Source organism: Notolepis coatsorum (assembly GCF_963971535.1).
Source record: "Notolepis coatsorum genome assembly, chromosome: 16".
Taxonomy (NCBI): domain Eukaryota; kingdom Metazoa; phylum Chordata; class Actinopteri; order Aulopiformes; family Paralepididae; genus Notolepis; species Notolepis coatsorum.
In genome coordinates, this window is record NC_140180.1 from 37,518,404 (window position 1) to 37,544,066 (window position 25,663).

Below are 25,663 nucleotides of genomic sequence, written 5' to 3' on the forward strand. Positions count from 1 at the left end.
GAGCGCCCTCTAGTGGAAACAGTTATATATGCAGTTATACAGTTACTAGTGTAAACAGTTATATAGGCAGTTAGACAGTTACTAACAATCCTACACAGAACCTCTGCCTTCAACAACAACAATGATAATTATGAAGATGAAGGGTGATGATGAAGATGATGAAAATAAACAAATTTAGTTAGCAAACTAACTGAAATACTGGCCTATATTTGACTCTCATAAATGGAAATAATACAGCCGTGCTCTACCCAGAGGCAACATGTTTTCTCAACCTGTTAACAGAGGTGACATTTTAAATGTATATTTTCGTACCTTTGTGCTGAAATCTGCTAAGCTCTGTGAAAATTGCTTTGTTAACAGTAAACCTACAAATTACCCTCACACATTAGTGAGACTTGAACGTGTATGAGGAAGATATATATTAATTGGTACCAATCCAAGCATTAAGAATTCATGTTCCTGTTCTGGTGGAATAACACAATATCACTCTCATTTAATTAATAAGAGTGTTGCATCGTTATGGCCTCATACATTTTTTATATGTGACATCTCTAATGGCCTTTGTAGAAATATTGCCTTGTGATAACAGATTGGGATAATATCAAACACATATTACCACAGGATGGTCTTGGTGGACATTTTTTTGTATGACTTGTAAACACGGCGTGGCATGTGTGTGTGCGCACCTGTGCACCTCCACCAAGGGTTCAACTCCATCCTCAACAACAAAGGGTAATGGAAGTAATGTGCATAGGAAACATACGTGAATATAACTAGTGATATTGTTGGCCCGGACACACTGGGGAGATGTCAGCCCTCAGTCACAGACCGAGTCCTCTTTACAATACTGCTGAATGGAATAAAGGGTTATCTACTGAGTCGATCTACTGAATAAATCCACTGAATAGAGCTATTGGAGGAGATCAACGGCAGACAGAGGATGCTCACTGCAGTCTACCTCCTGTACCCACTCCCGAGCTAAATGAGATTTAGAGCTGTATGCGGAGATAAACAAACTGCATTCTGCTAACCTGGATGTCCTTGTAGCTGGGGGATTTCACAAGGTGCACATCAAAAAAGGGATGCCTAACCAGCACATTACTTACCGACCAGAGGAGAATAGACATTCGATCACTGTTTGCACTTCAAGGATGGCTATAAGGCTCAATCTCTTCCCCCTTTTGGTACCTTGGGTTGCCAACTAGTAATCAGCTGTCTGGCACAAGTTTACAACATGGACATGCCCGAGTGAACCTAGTATTGTAGTTGATATACCTAACCTATGTATTAAAAACATTGCGATAACAATGATTTATTTTTTCAGCAAATCTCTTAGTTACATAAACATTGTGCTCTCGGGGCCGGTATTTTCTCATCTTTACTCAATGGCCCCAGCGTTATTGACCATTTTAGCGATGTTTGCGGACCCATCGTGTGTTCTGTATTATAGCTATGGAGACAATAGTATGGCTCATTTGACAGGCATTGTTGATAGTCCATCACTGACTAACCAGTTCATTTCTACATACTGTAGTTTCTGCTCTATTACACGCTAAACATCGCCCTTTTCAAAAGTAATCCAGTATTTTTTCATAACGCGTCATATGGCGCGTTATATACATTATGCCATTATACATTAAAATCATCAAGGGGGGGGGGGGGTCGTCTTACCCCGAAACTGTGATCGTTTCCAAAAGCATGTTTTAGGTCCGGTAAAATACGACACTGTGATCGGTATAAAAACATGTTTCAGGTTCGGTAAAATAGACATAGGATAGACCTTACCTTAGCCAGAAGGTACTCCCAAAAGAATAATCCCCAGTGATCCCATCGCGATTGCGATTACTAGCGCTGTCTTAAATACTTCAAAGCTTCGAAGCTTCGTTCGATGGCATGAGCTTCGAACATAAAAAAAAAATCTAAGTGTAAAAAAAATAATAATAATATTATTTTTTTAATTTTAACTTTTTATTTTTTGCTTCGAAAATGCATCACGACGGCAACGCCACACAAAATATTAATAAGGCTATGCCTATGCTGCTATGACTAATGTGTTACCAAGTTGGCTAATTTAATTGTAATCATCTGCTTTTGTAGGTGCATTGTCTGATATAATTATAAATTATGAATTATAAATTAAATATAATATAATTGTTTGCTTGATAGACGAAGGTTGCAACATAATTATGTAATGTCATGTCGTTGGCTGTGAGAGCAGCCCCACTGCGCAGCCGAGTGAAACCTTGTTGGCTGCGTCACAGTCGCGAAAGGGGCTACTTAATTAATTAATCCAATCCACTTTATTTATAGAGCACATTTAAAAACAACAAAGTTCACCAAAGTGCTGTACAAGTCCCACAACATAAGCCAAAAAAAAAATGCAAAAAAAAAAATGTCCAGGGCGAATTTTTGTATTTTTTTTTAAGCTTCGAATTACAATTGAAGCCCGGTCCGAAGCTTCGATTGCCAAAAAAAGCTTCGAAGGTCAGCTCTAGCGATTACTCATGTATACAGGAAACGATAGGTTTGAGGCGAGAAAATCTCAGAGTGATTGCTCTGCAAGAATCAGGACAGCCACTCCCCACACTAAACTATCCCAGTTCAAAAGGTAGGTGATACTGCCACCGGGCGAGATTCGATCGTCCTTGTAATTCCAACATAGGCAGATGTGCCAGGGAGACCCAGGGAGCTCTGGCTGAGTGTTTAGAATGGGGATCAAAGGAAAAATATCAAAGGATCAAAACCCGAGAAAAGTCGGGTTTGGCACTCAACCGTTGGCGGCGAAACCCGACTTTTCTCGGCTTTGGCGAGCAAAGAGTTAACCCTCTAGAGTCTGGGCTGTTGGGCCCCTCCTACCTGAGAATTTATTTATTTATCTATTTTCTTTTTTTACATAATAGGAAACTACAGATTCATACCTTCAAAATAAGCCATCAATTGTCAAATGTTTGCCGATAGTTTTCAATCAATGTCCTATGAAACATTTTGGTAACATTCTAACTAAATCTCAGTTCAGGGCTTTGAAAGGAAGAAAGTCAATTCAGCTATTTGATGAAAGGACTACACTCCCAGAATTGTATGTGATCAATGTCACTCCAGAATAGAATAGAATAGAAATACTTTTATTATCCCGAGGACAATTCTGAACAATTATATATATATATTAGAGCTGGGCCGTTAACGGCGTTAACGTGCTGCGTTATCGCGAGACTAGTATCGCGCGATAATATAATTGACGTCGTTAATCTTTTTCTCAACGTTGGGTCTGTATTGTCCTTAAATAGTTCAAGTTCAAGTTCAAGTTCTTTAATAGTTGTCATACAGACGTACAGAATACTTTCATACAAAATGCTTCTTACTGTTACGCTCCAGAGACTGTGCTAGACAAGATAGTATCAAATAACATAATAACATAATATAGCATGAATTTAGAAGAAGAAAATGAGGTCACAGTGTTCGGTATAGACATATGTACAATGTTCTGAGTTACCATATAATATACAATACACAATACTATGCAGTGTACTAATGTACAGTACTATCTAGTGTAAAGCAGAAATGGGATGAGGTACAATTTTAGGTACAATTTATATTGTAAATAAATACTTGCCGTAGTTCACAGCTGTGGTGCCCGGAAGTGATTGCACGTATGTACCGGAGCTGTAGTCAGAATAATGTGTTAAACTAAAGTAACTTTAGTGGTCCGGTAATCATTGTTATACAGGTGAGCAGGCACGTGCACACATAGAGGCCAAGGGGTGCCTGAGCACCTGCCTTTTTGAGCCTCATAAAAAAAGTGCCCTTTTTGAAAAAATTCTTTTTTTAAAAAACCTTTAATTTTTTTTTACCGTTACGCATATAGACTGCCCTTCCAACTGAAAAATGTCAGGATAGAATTAAAATATTAGGTAAAGAGAGAGAGATGCCCCATATTCCATTGCAGTTTGCACAGCCTCCTCAGCGTGCCTCTCCGCGGACCTATATATTTTATGCATAGCGTGGGTGGTGATGATGATGATGATAGAAACCGCTGTTGAATGCTGGTATTACACTCATTGAGGGACACGAAGAAGTCAAGTCCGATGGGATTTGGGAATCTCAAATACAAATCGGGATTGGAATAAAAAATGCATTTATATTAAACAATACAGAATATACAGCACTTCTTGGGGTCTGTAGGGTAAGCACTTATTCCCTCCCCCCTGAACATTTATGGAGATATATGGGCCTTTTAAGTCAGTGATAAAAGTGTCTTTCAAAGATAAGTGAGCTCCTGCACTGATTATTATAGTTCAATATTCAATATTTGATCACCAAAAACCCCAAAAAACGTAAAAAGGGGGCCCCCCGCCCGAAAAGGGCCCTTAAAAATCGCTCGGTTAATATATACACACAAGTGTAGTGCCCTTTTCAGCCTTTGAGCACCTGCCCCTCTAAAGTCCTGTGCACGTCCCTGCAGGTGAGGTTAAGAAGTCCTCAGAATATAACACAATTCGGCGATGAGGACGTCTGAATCTGCGCAATGCAAGAAAGAAGAAGTCCGTTGAGAGCTTTGTTTACATTATTAACGTTAGCTTAGCAAGTTAGCATGTTAGCTCACCTTGCTCACGTTGCTCTTGGAAACATCTACAAGAGGAGGAAATCCACTTTACACACTAAAGGAAGGATCGACTGGACTATCGTGAGTGTTTACAACATAAATGGCTTGGGTTATTTGAAATATTGGACCGTTTGATGACAATGTGGAGCAATAGGAAATGAAAATGGAAGACCCTGATGTAAACAAGACAAACGTCTTTCTCTGGTCTGCATCCCCTTAACAATTGTGTGTATTGAGCCGTACTCAGACTGTAGTAGCTGTTCAGTGTTCTCTTGGATGTGGACCTGAGACTGCAGTAGCTGTTCAGTGTTCTCTTGGAGGTGGACCTGAGACTGTAGTAGCTGTTCAGTGTTCTCTTGAATGTGGACCTGAGACTGTAGTAGCTGTTCAGTGTTCTCTTGGATGTGGACCTGAGACAGTAGCTGTTCAGTGTTCTCTTGGATGTGGACCTGAGACAGTAGCTGCTCAGTGTTCTCTTGGAGGTGGACCTGAGACTGCAGTAGCTGTTCAGTGTTCTCTTGGAGGTGGACCTGAGACTGTAGTAGCTGCTCAGTGTTCTCTTGGATGTGGACCTGAGACTGTAGTAGCTGTTCAGTGTTCTCTTGGATGTGGACCTGAGACTGTAGTAGCTGTTCAGTGTTCTCTTGGATGTGGACCTGAGACTGTAGTAGCTGTTCAGTGTTCTCTTGGAGGTGGACCTGAGACTGTAGTAGCTGTTCAGTGTTCTCTTCATTCGTGGAACTGTTACACTGAGCGTGCACTGCATTTGTTGAGAAACCTGCTTCTGCAGCAGTCTGTGTGTGAGCAACCAGTCAGCAGCACTGTGAATTCAGAGATTCACTAAAAGACACATTGAGAGACAGGTTTGTGTGTGGATTAAGAAATGAAGGTGCACAGAAGAAACTACTGACAGAGAGTGATTTGACACTGGAGAGAGCGGTCAATATCAGTGTAACAATGTTAATGGCATCAAAGGAAGGGCACAGCAAATTACGATAAATCTGGTTTTAAAAGAAACACTGGCAATTACAAAAAGAAGAGACATGTTCATGCTGTTGAACAAGGAGATAGAACAGCTAGTGACTCCTCAGATGAAGAGGAGAGGATAAATCTCCTCCTCTGGTCATTATTTGGGTAGAACACACATATTTTGAATGCCTTTGGCAGATGTTTTTTTTTTTTTTTTAGCCATTTTAATCTAGATTAATCTAGATCAATTCCAGGATTGCAGGTAGATTAATCTAGATTAAAAAAATTAATCTATGCCCAGCTCTAAGGTGGGCATAGATACATTTTTTTAATCTAGATTAATCTATCTGCAATTAAAATGGCTAAAAAAAAAAAAAAAAAACTGCCGAAGGCATTCAAAATATGTGTGTTCTACCCAAATAATGACCAGAAGTAAGTCCTTACTTTTTCTTTCCTCCTTATGTTTCTCAGGCCAGGTGGCCCATTACACCATGAGCCCATCTCCCGTTTCCAAAATGCATTACAGACTGTTTGAAAAAGCTGTTTTGCTATGATAATTGGTAATGAAATATCAAAATAATGTTCAATAAGATGTACTTGTGTTTAATAAGTTGTTTTATTCAGAAGTTAACACAAATACATAATATTACCAGTACAGTACAGTATCTAGCACACTCTCAGGAGCAAAACAGAAAGAATCATTTCAAACTTGAACTATGTGACATGGCTTGAATCAACTGCTCCAGTGGAGTTGCTCAGTGGCCAATGGTGTCAACTGTGGTTGTACTGGGCAGCTCCCAGGTGTGAATGGAACTGTGTGAATGTGAAGCAGGGCGTTCCTGAAAAAGAGCATCTGTGCTCAGCGAACCTACCCTGGGTAAATAAAGGTAAAAAAAAAAAAAAAAAAAAAAAAAAATTAGATTAATGCGTTAATTATATTATCGCGCGATACTAGTATAGCGTTAACGCAGCTATATGATTTTTTTTGAGCCATTTTAATCTAGATTAATCTAGATTAAATTTAAATCCAGGATTGCAGATAGATTAATCTAGATTAAAAAAATGAATCTATGCCCACCTCTAATATATATATATATATATATATATATATATAGTACAGCATGTGATGTCTTGGGCTTTATCATCACAGAACTCTGGCAGAGTCATAATAATGTTGGGCATAGTTGTAGGGCTTTGTCACATTAGCCTAGCTTCACGTTAGCCTAGCTTGGCTGTACGTTAGCCTAGCGTAGTACAATGAATGGAAGCAAATAACATGCAGCCAGATAGGTTTACAGAGACACACACACAGCATGTAGGCGTTTATCTCTAGCGTGATTCATTAACACATTGATAGGGCTGTCTTAAATATTTCGAAGCTTCGAAGCTTCGTTCGATGGCACAAGCTTCGAACATAAAAAAAAAATCGAAGTAAAAAAAAAAAAAAAAACAATATTAATTACTTTATTTTCAATATTTTTTTTTTTCAATATTTTTTTTTTTATTTACATTTTTACTTCGGTGTGTGTGTGTGTGCATGGGGCCATTGGGTGGGGCCGGGGGACAAATACACTGGAGGAAAGTAACCCAGCTCAGCACTGCCCAAATTATATCATCACTATTGCCTGTTTGAAGGATATCATCCTCAAACACATATACACCACCTACACGCCTATTCTCAGTCCTTGCCCCACAATGGTGGAATGAACTACCCACCCCAGTTAGGACAGCCGAATCCCATCCGATCTTTCGCCGTCGACTAAAGACGCACTTCTTCCTTCAACCATTATCTGAAATAAAATTTAAAAAATAAAATAAAAAAAATCTAACCCTAACTAACCTTACTGTCATGCACTTGTCCTAATAAACTAACCTACACTGTAACACGCAACACTTTGATGAATATTGTTACTCAGCTGATAGAGTGTATCCTTCCTGATGACCTGTCGTACAGAACTTGTAAGTCGCTTTGGATAAAAGCGTCAGCTAAATGACTAAATGTAAATGTGAATGTAAATGCCTTGTAGAATTCCACCAGTGGAGGTTTCTCTATGACAACACGTGAAACACAAATTCACTCATAATTCATAATTATTATTAATTTACATATACCTATATATATATTTAAAAAAATATATATATATATATATATTTTTTTTTTAATTATTATTATTATTTTTGTATTATAAATGTTTTCCTCTGTAAAACAAAAGGCCAGTGATTTTTTTTTCTTCAAAAATGGACAAAATGTACAGCTCTGAGCAGGCCTGCACTGCAGTATTGCCTGCAGTAATTATTCGTGAAGAAAACTTCACAGGTGTGACCCATTGTTAAATAAATAATAAATAACAGCAAATCAAAATAGGCTATTAACTTCATCTAAGCACGGTCTGTGCAGTTAAACTCTTGCCATTGAATGGAGGGTTGATTGATTGACAGCCCTTGACATCCAATACACGGAGGTTGAATATGATTGGCAGTAGTGCACTGCAACCTTGCCCAGGCCCGACGGGGCCCGGCCCGGCCCGGCGGGTTCGGGCTGGGTAGGGCTTTTTTTTTTATAAATAATTCGGGCTCGGCCGGATAATTTTTTTCATATAACTAGGGTTATAGGATAACCTTCGTTTTAAGATTCGCTTTCTCTTTTGCGCCAGAGAAACATTTGGATGTAATTACTGCAGCGCGCAGGGAGAACTCAGGGGACAAGTTCAACTCGATTGGTTGTGTTGAAAATATAGCCAGTTGGCGAACGTTTTAATTTGTTCTTGGGATGTATGTAGCCGGTTTTGTTAACGGTGTTAAACGCGTTGCTGACGTCGTGGTGAGTGATTATTATTATTATTATTATTTGCTGGGTCGCGACTCGCTACCTGTTTTGTTGTGATTTTCATTACGTTGCTCTGCTCGAAATCTGATTTCTGTTTTCTGTTTGTTTGTTTGACTGAGTAGGCTATTGTGTGTCGTGTGTGTGTGTCAAAGAAGATTCTATAGCCTTCAATACGTTTTACGAGGCTGATGTGTGAGTCAGTCTATATAAGCGAGCACTGGGAGAGACGGCATTGCGAAACAGGCTATGTAAATGCTTCTTAGTTTTGTTTATTTATTACGTTCATATAAAACCGTGTTTCGAATATTTAAAACAAATACAAAAAAAATTATATTTTAATAATAATAATAATAATAATTTTTTTCTGGTTTTCACGCGGGCTAGGGCTTAAAATATTATTTACAGTCAGGCTTATTTTCGGGCAGGGCCTGAAGTTCACAGGCTCGGGCAGGGCTCAGGCTTTATTTCAAGGCCCTTGCAGACCACTAATTGGCAGCCTTGCAAATCCAATCAGAGATTGCTGCATTGCAAAGTCAAAACGGGTCCAGCTGCATGTCCGGAGGATAGGTTTAGCTCGGGCCAATCTCATGTTTCTCAAGTTTCTTTATTAGTTGTCATACAGAAGTACAGAATACTTTTATACAAAATGTAACATAAAGAAGCATTTTGTATAAAAGTATTCTGTACTTCTGTATGACAACTAATAAAGAAACTTGAGAAACTTGAGATTGGCCCGAGCTAAACCTATCCTCCGGACATGCAGCTGGGCCCCTTTTGACTATGTGAAAGTTGAGACTATGAGAAAGTTGTTGTTTAGTAGTTAGTAAGATGTACAGCTATAACAAGTCAAGTCAGGCTAAATTAAACTTTGCGCCAACATTAGGACCGAAGTATAAACCAGCAACTGAGCAACATGAAGAAGTGGACTTATGCATCTGGATCAGAAAAAACGTTGTGGATGAAAAAGTAAGTAGGCTACAGTGCTTGTATGCTAACAGTAGCTAGCCAGCTTAGCCTACATCACAATGATAATCACCAAGCTAACTTACTGTACACTCTGTAGGGCTGGGCAATTAATCGAAACAGAATCACGATATCGATTCATAGACCTATGCAATCTCATTTCTAAGTTATGACTATTTTATTTTATTAAAAATATTTTTTTCTTTTCTTTTTTTTTTACTTTTTAAATTATTTTATCTGGGTTGAACATGATTTGTGGAACTCCCTCTGGTATTGTGGTCGTGGTATTCACTGACCTTTGGGAAGTATTTCGACATGCACATGGGTATCTTAGTGGTGTAGTGTATCTTGTAGACCAGGCCCATTGCAAGTTGCTGTACTCTGTCGTCTACTCTAAGCCATCCTAGGTTGTCAAAGTGGACAGGGGTGAGGTGGGTTTTAGGAGTAAGGTCAAGCAGTAGTCTGACCAGTTTGTTTTGTGATGTTTGTAATCTTGTTTTTAGTGCCTTTGAGGTGCTTTGGTACCATGAGGTGCAAGCATAGTCGTAGTACCCTTGAATGAGTGCTCCTGTTAGAGTCTTCAAGGTATTCTTGTTTACCAGAGAGGAGATCCGGTACAGGAATCTAGTTCGTTGGTTGACTTAGTTTTATTACATTGGATCCCATTTTGTCACAGGAAAGATTTGCCTCTATAGGATGGAACCCAGGTAGGTAATTTCATCTTTCCTTTTAAGATAAGATAAGATATTCCTTTATTGATCCCCTTGGGGAAATTCAGGCATCATAGCAGCATGGGGGAAGGGGGGGGTACAGGTAGTGAAAACAACACAAGCAGTGTAAACAAATAGGTCAATATAATTTACTATCTAACTAACTGAAATATACATTATTCATTATTCACAGTATCACAGTATCCACATAAGGTGCAGTATGCATAAGGTAGTGTTATTGTCCTACTTGGGTTCCTATTAGTTCTAGGTCGATGTCTGGCAGCAGTCGCTGCCCACTGTTGTGGAGCCTGATGGCCACTGGTATGAAGGACTGTCCGAGGTGGTTAGTTGAGTGTCGGGGGGGTATGAGTCTGTGGCTTCCTTGTCACCTTCACCTAATATGTTTTGATCTGGTCAGGTGCGCTGTCACCTAAAATGTTTTGATCTGATCAGGTGCACTGTCAACTAATATGTTTTGATCTGGTCAGGTGCGCTGTCACCTAATATGATTTCATCTGGTCAGGTGCGCTGTCACCTAATATGATTTCATCTGGTCAGGTGCGCTGTCACCTAATATGTTTTCATCTGGTCAGGTCCGCTGTCACCTAATGTTAATATGTTTTCATCTGTGTCCACTGACCACTGACACACAGTGGGGGATGTTTTAAAAATATTATTTAATATATAATATAATATAATATAATAATTTGTGCTTCACCTAAAAATTTGGTCAGCAGCCTCCACTGAATTCCACACATAAGAAAGAAAGATACTGGGATGAATAAACAAAATAGGAAATAAAATGTAGAAATGCATGCAATACATAAATAAATATGAATCTCCATATATGAAATAGAACATTTAGATAAGGTGCTACTGAGATGTTTTTGGAGTTCTTTGTTTTTTTGTGGAAGTAGCCCTTCTTAAAAATGCATGAACATTCACTGATAATTGGTCTGTAGTGGAGTCTACAAGGTCTACATTGCCGGACCATGTAGAATCCGGACCTTGTAGACTGACATAATTCTGTGCATAGTTTAGTCTACACAGGCCATATTTCAAATAATCAAAATCTTACTTCATTCATCTTAAACATTCTTGATTTGGGGGATTGGTAGTTCCCATGAAATCTGAAGTTGTTCAAACGACAACAGCGATCCACCTTGAATTAAATCACACTGTGTTGGCTGTGTCACAGTCACGAAAGGGGCTACTTAATTCATTAATCCAATCCACTTTATTTATAGAGCACATTTAAAAACAACAAAGTTTACCAATTTGCTGTACAAGTCCCACAACATAAGATAAAAAAAATTATATATATAAAAAAAAAAAAAAGGTTAATTAATTAATTTTTTTTATTCGAAGCTTCGAATTAAAATCGAAGCTCGGCCCCGAAGCTTCGATTGCCAAAAAAAAAATCAAAGGTCAGCCCTACACATTGACAGCCACAGGGATTAGACGGGCCCCACTCTAGACGACCAGCATATGTAAACAGACTTGGCTGTTTGTAGAGCTAAATCTATACTTTATAGTATTGCTATCTGTCCATTCTCATTGTCAATTGAGACCATAAACCATCCCTTCAAAATGGATTAAAGAAATAATTTTTTCATCAATACGTTCTCATTGTATAGCGCCGTGAATATAAGTGTTATACGGCATTTGGTCTAGTATATTTCCTGGAAGGCGAGAAAAAGGGCTAATAGCTACTAACGTTATATCCAATGGCATTTCCGTTATACAAAAGCTACAGTTAAAACTCAAACTGCATATGATCGGTATGATCCTCAAGCATGTATGCATGAAAGGGGGGGGGGGGGGGGGGGGCGGGGGACGTTGTTTCTGATTATTGATTACCAATAACCGTGTTCGTCTAAGTAGCCACATACGCTGGTCGGCTGGTTGAGTATCATAGCAAGCTCTGATCAGCATGTAATTTACGTGAAAAAGATCTTACCATGAGCCGGTTGGATCCCCCCGAGCATTTCCCCGTTATCGATCGCCATCTGGTAGATCGATATGTCCATTGGCTGATGATAAATCCCCTTATTGCATAGTGAAATCCGTGATCCAAAACGTATTCCATGCAACAGACAATAGCTATCGCTTCAGGTGAGTAGAAAACTACATTAGAGATAAAAAAAAAAAAAGACAACTTCGGCCACAGGGAACACTGCATTATCGTGATAGCGCCCCTAAGAGGATCTGGCCGGTAATGCACTTTCTCAAATTCAAAGAGTAGGGTACATCTGCAGTGCAGCTCGGCGACCTTGAATAGGTTATTAAAATGGAATAAAAGCCAAAACAACTTGCCACGGATATATCCGTCCTTCGGTCCATTAAGCATGGATTCGAAAGCCGGATATATCCGTGCTTGGGCGCCATTGTGTTAATTGTTCTGTCAATGAATCAATCAATCACTCATTCTGTACAAAGCTATCTGGGCCTAGCTGCTTGTTAGCCTAGCTTAGCACAATGAATTGAAGCGGACAGTGTCGGTTAGCTAGGCTCGCTCTTCATTGAAACTGACTGAGACAAAATTGGCCTAATTCTCGTCTGTCCTCTTCGCCGTGAACACAGAATTATCCAATACGATTGATAGCTGCTGCCAACGCTAATAGCTTTTCTGCTCAGAGCTCAGTCAGTGTTTACTTATGGAGATCACCTCAGTGAAACTGCGCCCCCCCCCCCCCCCCCCCCCCCACACTTAAATCAGCCCCTCCCCTCGACATTGTAGTTCTTTCATATTATTGCAGGGAAAAACAGCCTTACAATCTAATAACAATTAACGTATTTACAAGTCGTATTAAGTTTTGCAAATAAGGAGACATACTGTATATAACATCTCAAAGCACTCAAAAATGCCATTTTTCTATTTTGACCGATTTCTGAAATGCGCAACTTTTTGGCAATTTCTGAGAAATTCTCTCTGCCTTTGTTTCCCGCGGGCGGGTGCAAACAGCGTGGGCCGACCCAAGAGGGGAGACCAGTCGGTAAAGCTTTAGAATAACTATCCCTAGGCGGCTGGGTGGCGCATCGGACTAAGCGTTCGTCACCAACGAGAGAGACACTGGTATCGAATCCGGCTGTCAGCGCTGCCTCCGGCTTGGCCGGCCGTCATACTGGCTCAATTGGCAGAGTCAGCGGGAGGGAAGCCGGTGGGTGGGTCCGGGTCGTTGTAAACAGCGACTCCTACAGTTCGGTCGGGACACCTGCACAGCGAGGGAAGGATCTGGAGGGAGGTAGTGTGACCTTCCACATGTTACACTCTCCCAGTGAGAGTCCGCGCTGCCAGGTGAAAAGAACTGGTGGGCTTGGTACACATGTGTCGGAGGAAGCATGTGATAGTCTCCGCCCTCCCAGACTGACGGTAGGGGGTAGAGTGCGCAACGATCAGGAAGGGGATTGGGAATTGGCATAACGACTAACATTGGGAGGGGAGAAAAACGGAAAAAGAAGGGGGAAAAAGATAATAAAAAAAATAAATAATAATAACTATCCCTTATTAACTGTTAGATAATGAGTAATTCATGACTTGTTAAATGTTTGGTAATAGTTGATTAATGTATGTGCATAAAAAGTGTAATAAATGATCATAATAAACTATGCCTTGCCTCATACAAAATGAACAAGCTATTATAAAACGACTTACTAATGACCTGTTAAGTATTTGTTAATAGTTGATTACAAGTAAACCCTCTCTGCTGCCAACTCCTCCTACTAGATATTTTGCCCAACATCCAACACATTGTTAGTACATGTTAGTAAATGAGGAATAGTTGCAACTTTAGAATAACGTCCCATGAAGGTCTATAACTCGTAAAAATGGCATTGTCAAATATATTAACTTGACCTTTTACAAATCAGTTAATAATTATTAACTACCTATTTACTACAAAATATACAAAATAACCATTGTAAAATTTTGCAAAATGAGGAATAGTTGCTATGGAAAATATTATATGTTTCATCCTATTACATCTTTTGTAGTACAGGTAGCTGACTAGAGAAGAGGGCGCTGGTGCTGGGTGGCTGTAGTAGGTGGTTGACTAGAGAATGGCTCTGGTGCTGGGTGGCTGACTAGAGAAGGGCTCTGGTGCTGGGTGGCTGTAGTAGGTGGCTGACTAGATAAGAGGGCTCTGGTGCTGGGTGGCTATAGTAGGTGGCTGACTAGAGAAGAGGGCTCTGGTGTTTCCGTTTCCAGTACTGACAATGTTAGAATATTAGGAGGAGTTGGCAGCAGAGTAGGGTTTACTTGTACTGCTGTTAATCAACTATTATACGTAACACGCCATTAGTAAGCAGTTCACTAATAGTTTGTTTATGATCTACATAATTACCCAACTATTAACAAACATTTAACATGAATAATTCTATTAACTAACCATTTGGAAATTATCCATTCAAAATTTACAGGAGATAATTACTGTATGCTGACATGTTTGTTACGAATGGAACGTTTTGATGGCATGATGTGGTGTGGAACCCAATTGCAGTATAGGCAGAGGAGAGGATAGATAGGAGACGGAAGGCGTTGGTTGCTTCTTTCCAAAATAACATGCACTTTATTGACACAGAGCATAATATGAAAAGAACACTTTGAAAAGGAAAAGAAAAGAGAGACCGTGGTCTCCAACGCGATGCCAGTACGAGTATATAACTATATAATCACAACACTATCAGAGTACTCACGACGATGAACAGCAAACAAAAGTAATGACCAGTGATGTACCTGAACGCGTTCAATGAACGTTCATGAACGCGTTCGTATTTTGGGCGAACGTGAACTGAACGTACTGAATATCCGCTAAATGAATGTTATTGAGAACGTGTTCATTATCAGCGCTGTATAACGGCGTTCAAATGTGCGTTCATTCTCAGCACTCTATTATAACGGCGTTCAAAGGTGTGCCAGATTTCATATGCATTTCAGCCGAAAACCCAGTTAAAACACACCGTAAACAGGCTACAAAAGAATGCGGAAAACCACCGGATCTGGCAACGCGCCTGTCACCCCCTGGCTACGTTATCAGACTCATCACAACAAACAGACCAGACTGGAACAGCGGAATCTGCGAGCAGAAGCCGAGCAGCACTCGCTCAGAGTCAGACCCTACCTCTACGACGTCGGCGTATGAGCATTTAAAAGAGTTTAACGTTAAAGTCAGTACTGACTCAGACGGAAACAATCTAACGTTTGTCTGTAAACGTGAAGACGATAGGCCAGGAGTAGGACCTGGGGCTTGTCGCCGAACCCCAAACAGGAGGTTCCATGGCGGCAGGACCCGGCGCAGGCCCCGGGCCGGAGGCTCCTTGGCGGCAGGACCCGGCACAGCTCTCCGGGCAGACGACACCCCGGTGACGTGGGATCGTAGATAGTCCCAGAGCGAGGGATCCTCCTCGGGAGGAGGAGGTCCCGACCAAGGCGCCGAAGGGGAACTGCCGTACCGGGAACCCCGTCTCCCCCTGGGGCTGTGGCGCTGGGATCCATTCTCTGCTGGGTTCCGAAATGGCTGGGTCATTCTGTTATGAATGGAATGTTTTGATGACATGATGTGGTGTGGAACCCAATTGCAGTATAGGCAGAGGAGAGGATAGATAGGAGACGGAAGGCGTTAGTTGCTTCTTTCCAAAATAACATGCACTTTATTGACACACGGAGCATAATATGAAAAGAACACTTTGAAAAGGAAAAGAGAGACTGTGGTCTCAAAAAACAATATAATCACAACACTAACAGAGTACTCACGATGATGAACAGCAAACAAAAGTAATGACACAGCAAACAGTGCTGGGCCAACAACACTTAAGTACAAGGACTAATTAGAGACAAGAGGATGATTAGTGAATGACACACAGCTGGGGAGATGACTAAACAGAAAACATAACAAAGTAAATATACAAAACATGACAAGACCAAACGCACATAGATACAACACAAGGAAGACAAAACTAAATTAGACAATGGTGCACAGCACCGACAACAGATTAACACACAACAGATTAGTGATGACAGACAGGACATTAATAAGTACAAGACAACAAAGATGAATACACTGAACTAGGCCACCTGGTGGTTGAGAGCCGTCGTTCAGGTATGGGAAATGTCCATGGACAGATGGGGGTTGTGAAGCAGGACCGGGGGAAAAATGTCCATGGACAAATGGGGGTTGTGGAGCAGGACCGGGGGGACCGTTACACATGTTACCATTAGTACTTTATAATACCAGCTACATATTGACTCCAGCTAATTTATTTTATTTTATGAAGAAATACAAATTAGCCAACTTAAACAACAATTTCCACAGACCTTGTGTCAAAAGTGTGAGGTGTGGCCAGCGAGATTAGTCTGCCAGTAACTGCGATAGCTCACACATTTTTCATGTGATTTGGCTCAAACTTGGTGGATAGATTGACAGTCAGTGAATGACCTACTTTATTCTAAATGCATTATTTGACATTTTAAATCAGATATCGACAGTACAGATTGAGGACCAGTTTTTAGCCACTGGTGAATCTAGCATTTTAAGATGGTGAGTGCATTCCCAACTGAGGAACGCTATTCAGAGACTACCCCACCTTCTGATGTGTCTCCTCAGTCTGTCAGAATACATAACCTTCTGATGAGTCTCCTCAGTCTGTCAGACAACATAACCTTCTGATGAGTCTCCTCAGTCTGTCAGACAACATAACCTTCTGATGAGTCTCCTCAGTCTGTCAGACAACATAACCTTCTGATGAGTCTCCTCAGTCTGTCAGACAACATAACCTTCTGATGAGTCTCCTCAGTCTGTCAGAATACATAACCTTCTGATGAGTCTCCTCAGTCTGTCAAGAATACATAACCTTCTGATGAGTCTCCTCAGTCTGTCAGAATACATAACCTTCTGATGAGTCTCCTCAGTCTGTCAGAATACATAACCTTCTGATGAGTCTCCTCAGTCTGTCAGAATACATAACCTTCTGATGAGTCTCCTCAGTCTGTCAGAATACATAACCTTCTGATGAGTCTCCTCAGTCTGTCAGACAACATAACCTTCTGATGAGTCTCCTCAGTCTGTCAGACAACATAACCTTCTGATGAGTCTCCTCAGTCTGTCAGACAACATAACCTTCTGATGAGTCTCCTCAGTCTGTCAGAATACATAACCTTCTGATGAGTCTCCTCAGTCTGTCAAGAATACATAACCTTCTGATGAGTCTCCTCAGTCTGTCAGAATACATAACCTTCTGATGAGTCTCCTCAGTCTGTCAGAATACATAACCTTCTGATGAGTCTCCTCAGTCTGTCAGACTACCCAACTTCCTTGTGCCATCGTCCACAACTAAATATAATAATTTGTATCATATATGTTAAATGTTGTTAAATTGATAACAAATCAAAGCATGTACATATGATATTATGATAACAACAAAGCATGTTGGAGAAACCTTCCTCTCTAGGCTATTTCTGTCTGCTACGCAGCCAGATCACTAGCAGCTAACATCATCCTGGCTACACGGCAGACACAGACATATATATATATATTATAATAATACAACTATGAAAATGGGACAATTGATGCAAAAAGCATTGACAAGTTACAAGAGATACGAATGCCCATGGTGGTAAGTGAGAAATGCTATTTACATAAAAACACTAATTAAATGGTAAAATATGCTAGTCAATGAAATCCATTTGAATAGGAAAAAAATATAACCTGAGGAGAATCAGTTGTGATAGAAAACAAGTTTGTGTGCATAATAGGGTCAAGGTCATGATGAACTTTATTATCCTGCAAGGGGAAATTCATGTGGTTGTCTCATTTACACACACAGAGATACATTTGTACACCCCCAGTACCCCTACACACACCCACCAAAAAAAAACCTGAGCTATGCTAATAATACATAATGTACATTTTGAGCCGTACTGTATTGTACCCATTCTGCAATCTGTTAAATAAAGTTTTCATTCATTCATTCATTCACATCATATACAAATACAATCTAAAATTTACAAGGGAGACCCCTAAAAACAAAAACATCCACCCAGTCGTGCACGGGTGCACACACAAACATACACATGCAAAGTGTCCTGAGCAGTGAGCATGCTAGTAATATAAAAATATTAAGGCTGTCAAAGTTAACGCGGTATTCTATTAACGGCACTATTTATTTTTTTAACTCACGATTAATTTATTAGATTTTTTATATTTTTTTACTAGACTTCCCTCAGGTGTATTATTGATACTCTCATTGATACTATGTTTGTTTCTGACTCAAAGTGTGTGTGTGTGTGTGTGTGTGTGTGTGTGTGTGTGTGTGTGTGCGTTTGTGCGTGTGTGTGTGTGTGTGCGTGCGTGCGTGCGTGCGTGTGTGTGTGTGTGTGAGAGAGAGATGAGGAAGGGGCAAAAGAGAAAGAGAGCTGGGAGAGTGTGTGTGAAGGCCTCTACATGCTACAGAAACTTCAAAGCAACTTCAACACAACATCGACAAAGCAACGGTGTTGCAGACACATTATCTTTATGCTTCTGCAAAATCAACGCGCAGCCTATGATGCAACAAAATGTACCCCGGATGTGCGGCTCGAGCGCGCCCAGCCCGCCTGAATACTTTGGGCAGCCGAAGGTGCGCACTCTAGCAATTACAAACGGATTTCCCTTCTCAACCATACATCGTTAGTATAATAATAGCCCTGTTTATGTTTGTTTTCGCTTGTGTTCTTGTATATAGTGTAATATAGTTATATCGCCACATCAACCCAGTCCATCCCCATTGTTTCCCCAATCTCCTTCCACGGATTCATCGTCATAATGCTATCCTTGTAGTCTTTAGACCCGCTATTATATAAATGTTGGTACTTTCGGACCTCCTCTGCAATACGTTCCTGCATTTGATTCATTTTAAACAAACAATTAAACAAGTGTAATGAAACAATACACTAGCTATAGAGCTCCTGTCAGAAAGTTTTCTTTTGGTCTCGAGCTCCTGTCAGAAAGTTTTCTTTTGGTCTCGAGCCAGGAACACTAGAAGTGACAGACAGCCCCGCCCCCATTTACTACCAACCAATCACTGCTACGCAATACCAACGCAACGGGTCTTTAGATTAGATTTTGGAGACAGGTACGCAACGCCCTCGCAACACAGTCTACAAGACTGTCTGCAACAAGCGCGCTGAAATCGCGCCGATGTTGTGTTGAAGTTGCTTTGAATTTGCTGTAGCATGTAGAGGCCTTGAGAGAGAGAGAGAGGGGGGGGGGGTGAGTATTCAGCCCTTGTGTGGGTGAATGTAACAAGTTCCTAACGTTTTCTTTCCCCTATTATTTCATGCCCACTTTATTCATTGTTTTTAATTATTATTTTCCTTTAAGTTATTTTGTACATCACTCTGTTTTGAATTCAATGCAAATTTGCAATGCATGAGGGTCATCCTTTTGTGTTAAATGGCTGCATAAAGCAAGCATTTCTTGACTCTCATGTTGATACTGTAAGAGTATTAAAACTTGAAACTTGAAAAAGATCCGTTTAACACATCCAGTGCCGTTCACCAGAGGGCGCTGTGGGCCGTGAGTGCCAGCGCTTTGTTCAATGGGGATAAATGCCGGTGTTTGCAGTGCTAAAACTATATTAAATATTATAGCTATGGATCTAATAACATAGTAGATTGTCAGTGAGTTTCTTCCGGTCAACATGCAAAAAACAGATCATTTTCTCATCCATACATTTCCGTTTTATACCGTGGTGAATATGAGTATAGTTTTAGAGTGATTCTGTGTAATCCCAGGAAACGCAGCCAAACAGCGTTTTACTGCATTTCACTATAAATCCTGCCATTACTCGCCTGGATCAATAATCAATCTGAGATCAACGCTAGATTATCAGTATTATGTTTCATCATGGATGCATGAAAAGGGGGGGGGGAGCCGCACCTCTGTGCTTTGATCGCAACCAATGGGATACCCCACACACACACACCGCAGACACACGCCCCGATCGTGGGGAAAGAATTATCGGATCCAATGCAAGATTGATAATATATAGCCCTTACCTTGTCTATGATGTGCTGCAAAAAAAATAATCCAATTATCTGATCGCCATTCCAAGTACTGATCGCGATCATGTTTCCAACGTAATCCAGCATTGAACATGAATGGGGGAGGGGGGGGCCCTCGTCGATGCAACTGTGGTAACCGCTTGTCTTGCCCGAGTGTTTATACCCCGCCCCCACGCCGCAGCTCGGCCCAGACGTCAAGCCACATCGTTTCAAATGCAGTGCAATAGCGGCAGCTAGGTGTTAGGTGGCGGTATTGGACATTTGCGATCTCAGACCCATTCAGGACAGCCTGCCTCGATGGATTATGAATGGCAATAGCGAATAAAAGAAATAACGACCCAGAAACCAGAATCTTCGTTTTTCGGGACTGAACCGCTGGGCCACAGAAACGAGAATTCTCGTGAACGGCAATTAATGTGTTAAGGTAGATAAAAATCAAATAAAAAAATGCGATTAATTTGCAATTAATCACGAGTTAACTTGCGATTAATCGCGAGTTAACTATGGACCATCATGCTATTAATCAGATAAAATATTTTAATCGACAATGTGCAATCCAACTTTACAAGAGAAACCACTGGCCAAAATACAATCAAAAGTACAATCAAATACCATTTAGCAGTCTAATTGCCATAGGCATGAATGATTTGCTGTATCTAGTTTTTTGCTGCAGGATTCTGCCGTTTGACCTTAAATTATATCAGATTTATCCAAAGAACTTTACAATTTATGCCTCCCATTCACTCACACATTCACACAGTGACAGTGGAGTCAATCATCCAAGGTGCCACCCTGTTCATTGGGAGAAGTTAGGGGTTAAGTGTCTTGCTCAACGATGACCGCTCTACGTCCTGAGCCACTATTGCCCCCGGATGAGTAGGATCATTGAGGATCTGATCAGCCTTTTTCAAAATCAGGTCATTGTACAGCTGTGCTGCAAACACTTGATCAACCCCAACCCTCCACAGATAAAACCCTGTCTTTCAAATTCTCCACAGATAAAACCATGTGTCTCTCAAAGCCTCCACAGAGGACTTCTCAGATTTTAGAAACCCAACTAATGCTGTGTCTCCCTCTCAAAGCCTTCCACAGATAAGTTCTCAGATTTTAGAAACCCAACTAATGCCGTGTCTCCCTCTCAAAGCCCTCCACAGATAAGTTCTCAGATTTTAGAAAGCCAACTAATGCTGTGTCTCCCTCTCAAAGCCCTCCACAGATAAGTTCTCAGATTTTAGAAAGCCAACTAATGCCATGTCTCCCTCTCAAAGCCCTCCACAGATAAGTTCTCAGATTTTAGAAAGCCAACTAATGCTGTGTCTCCCTCTCAAAGCCCTCCACAGATAAGTTCTCAGATTTTAGAAACCCAACTAATGCTGTGTCTCCCTCTCAAAGCCCTCCACAGATAAGTTCTCAGATTTTAGAAAGCCAACTAATGCAGTGTCTCCCTCTCAAAGCCCTCCACAGATGACTTCTCAGATTTTAGGATTCAGGATTTATTCTGAGATCCACCAATTTGTTCACCAACAGGTTAGGTTGCAGTGGCGGCTGGTGAATTCTTCTCCAGGGGGGGCGCTATACCAAACATTTTGCAAACATGTACCGAGGTATCACAATGTCACACACACACACGCGTGCACGCATTGGCGAAACCACACACTGAGTAGTCTACTGTGCACGTCAGAGCTTCAGCGAAACCACAAGGTACGAATATTTAAGTAGGTAGAGTACAACTATCACCATTGCTATCAATCAATATATGATCACAGTCATGCAGCCACGTTTCCAATAGCGCCTACACAAACACGCACGCCCAGGTCTCTCTCTCTCTCTCTCTCTCTCTCTCGCTCTCTCTCTCTCTCTCTCGCTCTCTCTCTCTCTCTCTTGCTCTCTCTCCTACGCCCGTAATCAGATCCGTACAATAATAATCACAGATGTATATCTTGTCATTTGAAACAAGTTACCATTATATTGTCCCGGGTGATTATGCCCCCCCGCTTCGAAATTAATTAGTATCCCCCTCTATCTCTCTCTTTCTCTCTCTCTCACACACACAGCATGATGTGGATTGTTACAAGACTTACATAGACTTACCATCACAAGAGTTGAAGGGGGCGAGATATTCAGCTGTCCACAAGGCTTGTGGCACAAGCCATAATCCACTTTTTTTTTTTTAAATCCACTCAAAAAGAAACTCCAGTAACAGTCCATACCATGGGTAGCTGGTAGCAGCATCCAGCTAGCCATATAGCTTTTTGTTAGCCACCACAAGTACCACCAGCTAGAAAACGACAGAGTATATCCTTCCTCTGTTTGTTGATTGTTTCTGAATTGAGGAGATATCAGGCTGATGAGGTCGAAACTCTTTCACTCCAGTGTTCATCTCTCAAAAGGTATTGTTTTGAGGGATTTACCTGCATTCAAGGTTGTAATGTCCTGCCTTCATGATCCATGGTAGCTACTAGTAAGCTAGCAAACTCTCTTGTGTGGACTGGGGGAGTGACAACACAGCAGGACTCTGCTTGCTTGGAGCGCTAAAAAAACGCAATCCGATTACATCATATTACATCATATTTGAACGCACTGATAGGCGAAATGTATTTGCTTGACCTATTTAATTGGCTGCAATGATAAAGTGCACGCCCACTGTGTGCGCACTACGTCTCACCCAGCTTTAGAGGTACTCTCTATATATCATATCAGACAGTGACGTCATGTGAATCACAAAACAATGATTTATATTTGATATATTAACGTTATTGTGCATTTGAAACACAAACATACTTAAAATGAGTACATATAATTCATTTTAAACATGTTTATTTTATTTTCAGGGGTCTAAAATAAAAATACAAATAAAACATTTTCTTCTTCTCCTGCTCTCTTTACCAGGGGGGCAGCGCCCCAGCGCCCCCTATGGGCGGGCCGCCACTGTGAGGTTGTATTGTGTTGAATGCACTACTGAATTCAACATTTCACACACATTTCTACCAGTCCCTCAGCCTGCTCAAGGTTCTGGTAGATGTTATGCGTCAAAGTCAGCAGTGTGTCTTCAACAACTCTCTCTGCATGCAAATTAGGATCTAAGTGAAGTGAGACAACAGACGGAAGTTCTTTCAACACTATTGGTGCGGCACCGGCACACAGGTCCACAGGTCGGGGACTACCCCCTTCAAACTTCAAAACACTACTCCTCACCTTCAAAGCCCTCCATAGCCTGCCCTCCATAGCCCCCCCACCTACCTGACTGACCTCCTTCTCCCCTACCGCCCCACCCGTTCCCTCCGGTCCTCTTCCACTGTTTCCCTCACTGTCCCGTCATCCAAACTTAAAAGTTTTGGTGACCAGGCTTTTTCACGAGCTGCACCCAGACTGTGGAACACCCTCCCTCAGACTGTCCCTCACTCTCCACCTTTAAATCCCGACTCAAAACCTACCTGTTATCCCAAGCATACAACCTTCCCTACCCATAACCACCCTCCTCCAACTAGGGTTGGGAATCACCAGTGGCCTCACGATACGATACTATCACGATACTTGAGTCACGATACGATAGTATTGCGATACTAAATATATTGCGATATGCTGAGTATTGCGATATTAATATCGCGATATATTGCGATTTATTACCTTTTTTCAACTGCAAAGTAAAACTTTGTCAACATGTTTTATCTAATAAAATAAAGTTCAGTCTGTTCATCTCACTTCAATAATTTTTATTGCAGAACAGAAGTAGACAGATCTGTGTTGCATGTACCTGACAAACTGAACTGTTTGTATTACAGTCCAACTGTAATTATTATTCCAACTTAACTGAATGCACACGTGTGCGTGTGGACTACTGTACTATTACAGGTATTGAAATGAACAATGCGACTTCCTTATACAAAAAAATATATATAGCCTATACATTTTTTTTAATTATTATTATATATTTTTTTATAAATAATTAAATATCGATACTTGGCGTCCCTGTATTGATACAGTATCGCCACGCAAAGTATCGCAATACTAATACGTATCGATATTTTCCCCCACCCCTACCTACCACCTCCCTACTTTCTATCCCTCTCCTGCCCCCCCCCCCCCCCCCCCTCCCCTCGGTTTTCCTTACTTCCCTGACTGTTCCCCTACTGGACTCTGTATCTGTTACTTGTTACCCGTGGTTGTATGTCCTCTGTTTTCATACTGTTGCTTATTCCCTGTGGTTCTTTGTTTCTTTGTTAATTTGTTTAGCTCATTGTCAGCGTATTTAGGTTCCTGAAAAGCGCTTTATAAATAAAATGTATTATTATTATTATTATTATTACCCCGGTGTCTAGTGACCAGTGGAACAGCCCCTGGAAAAGCCCCGACAGCTGATCCACACACATCCCCACGGTACCGGTGCCCTGCAGCTGATGCCATCTGGCCCAAGGGTCTTGCGAGGGGTTTACACAGTTAAAATGTGATCTGACATCCTCTAAAGAAACAACAAAGTCCACATCCACCATCTCCCTCACTCTCACAGTGGCCATAGCCTGTTCTGATTTTAAATCAAGGGCAACGTCATTACCCTACTGCCGCTGCCTCTCTCAAAGACAACCAGGCAACCTTCTACGATCCTATGCGTAAGCCCCCCCCCCCCATCCACACACCATTGATTTCCTGCAACGGTGCCTTGATCCTGTCCATGTGCCTGATAGCAACAGCTGCTATCAAACATGCCAGACAAGACGAAAGCAAGGTAGTGAGAGGAGAGAAAGGAAGCGAGAGCGAGGGACAAGGGGAGAGATAAAAGGAGAGAGAGAGGCGGAAGGCTAGATGGATGGGGGGAGTGTCTGAGTTGTCATTGACAGAAATGTGACTGTCTGACAAGCACTGTCAGGGAGAAGAGAGAGGGAGAGAGATGGGGGCACAGAGTTGAAAGCAAAGTGTCACTCTTATGAACTACTCCTGAACACACACACCCACAGAACAGCATGTATTACACAGAGTAATACAGATATGCACATAGAGGTAAAAATATGCATACATGTGCGCACACACACAGAGAACACATTACAAAGAAAGACGCAGGTTACACAAACATACAAGCATGCTCATGCATGTATGCACATGCACACAAACAGCCACCCATACGCACACATTAAATACAAAAACTAAAACACATAAACACGTGGATGTATGAAAACAGCAATACAGAAAGGTACATGTGCAAACACACACCTGTGCTCATGCAAATACACACTCACACACAAAGACACTCCCACCATCTCCCCACTTCCACTCAGTCAAACAGCTTGACAGACCCCTCTCCAGTAGAAGCATCTGTCGCCACTTCCTCTCTCCTTCTCTCCCTGCCTCACCACACCTGCTGCCAGACCCCCTGTCACGCTAGTCCCCCACCTCCCACCAGCATGCTCTCCTACCGCAATCTCCCTCTCACTGTGCTCTCCGCTCCATGCATCCACTCACTTCAAATCTATACACGTTCTATCATTTTCAGCCAGAAGTCGTGGTCAGACTGACGTTTGTTGTACAAAATAAAGGCTTCCTTTTTTAATCCATTGTGTCTG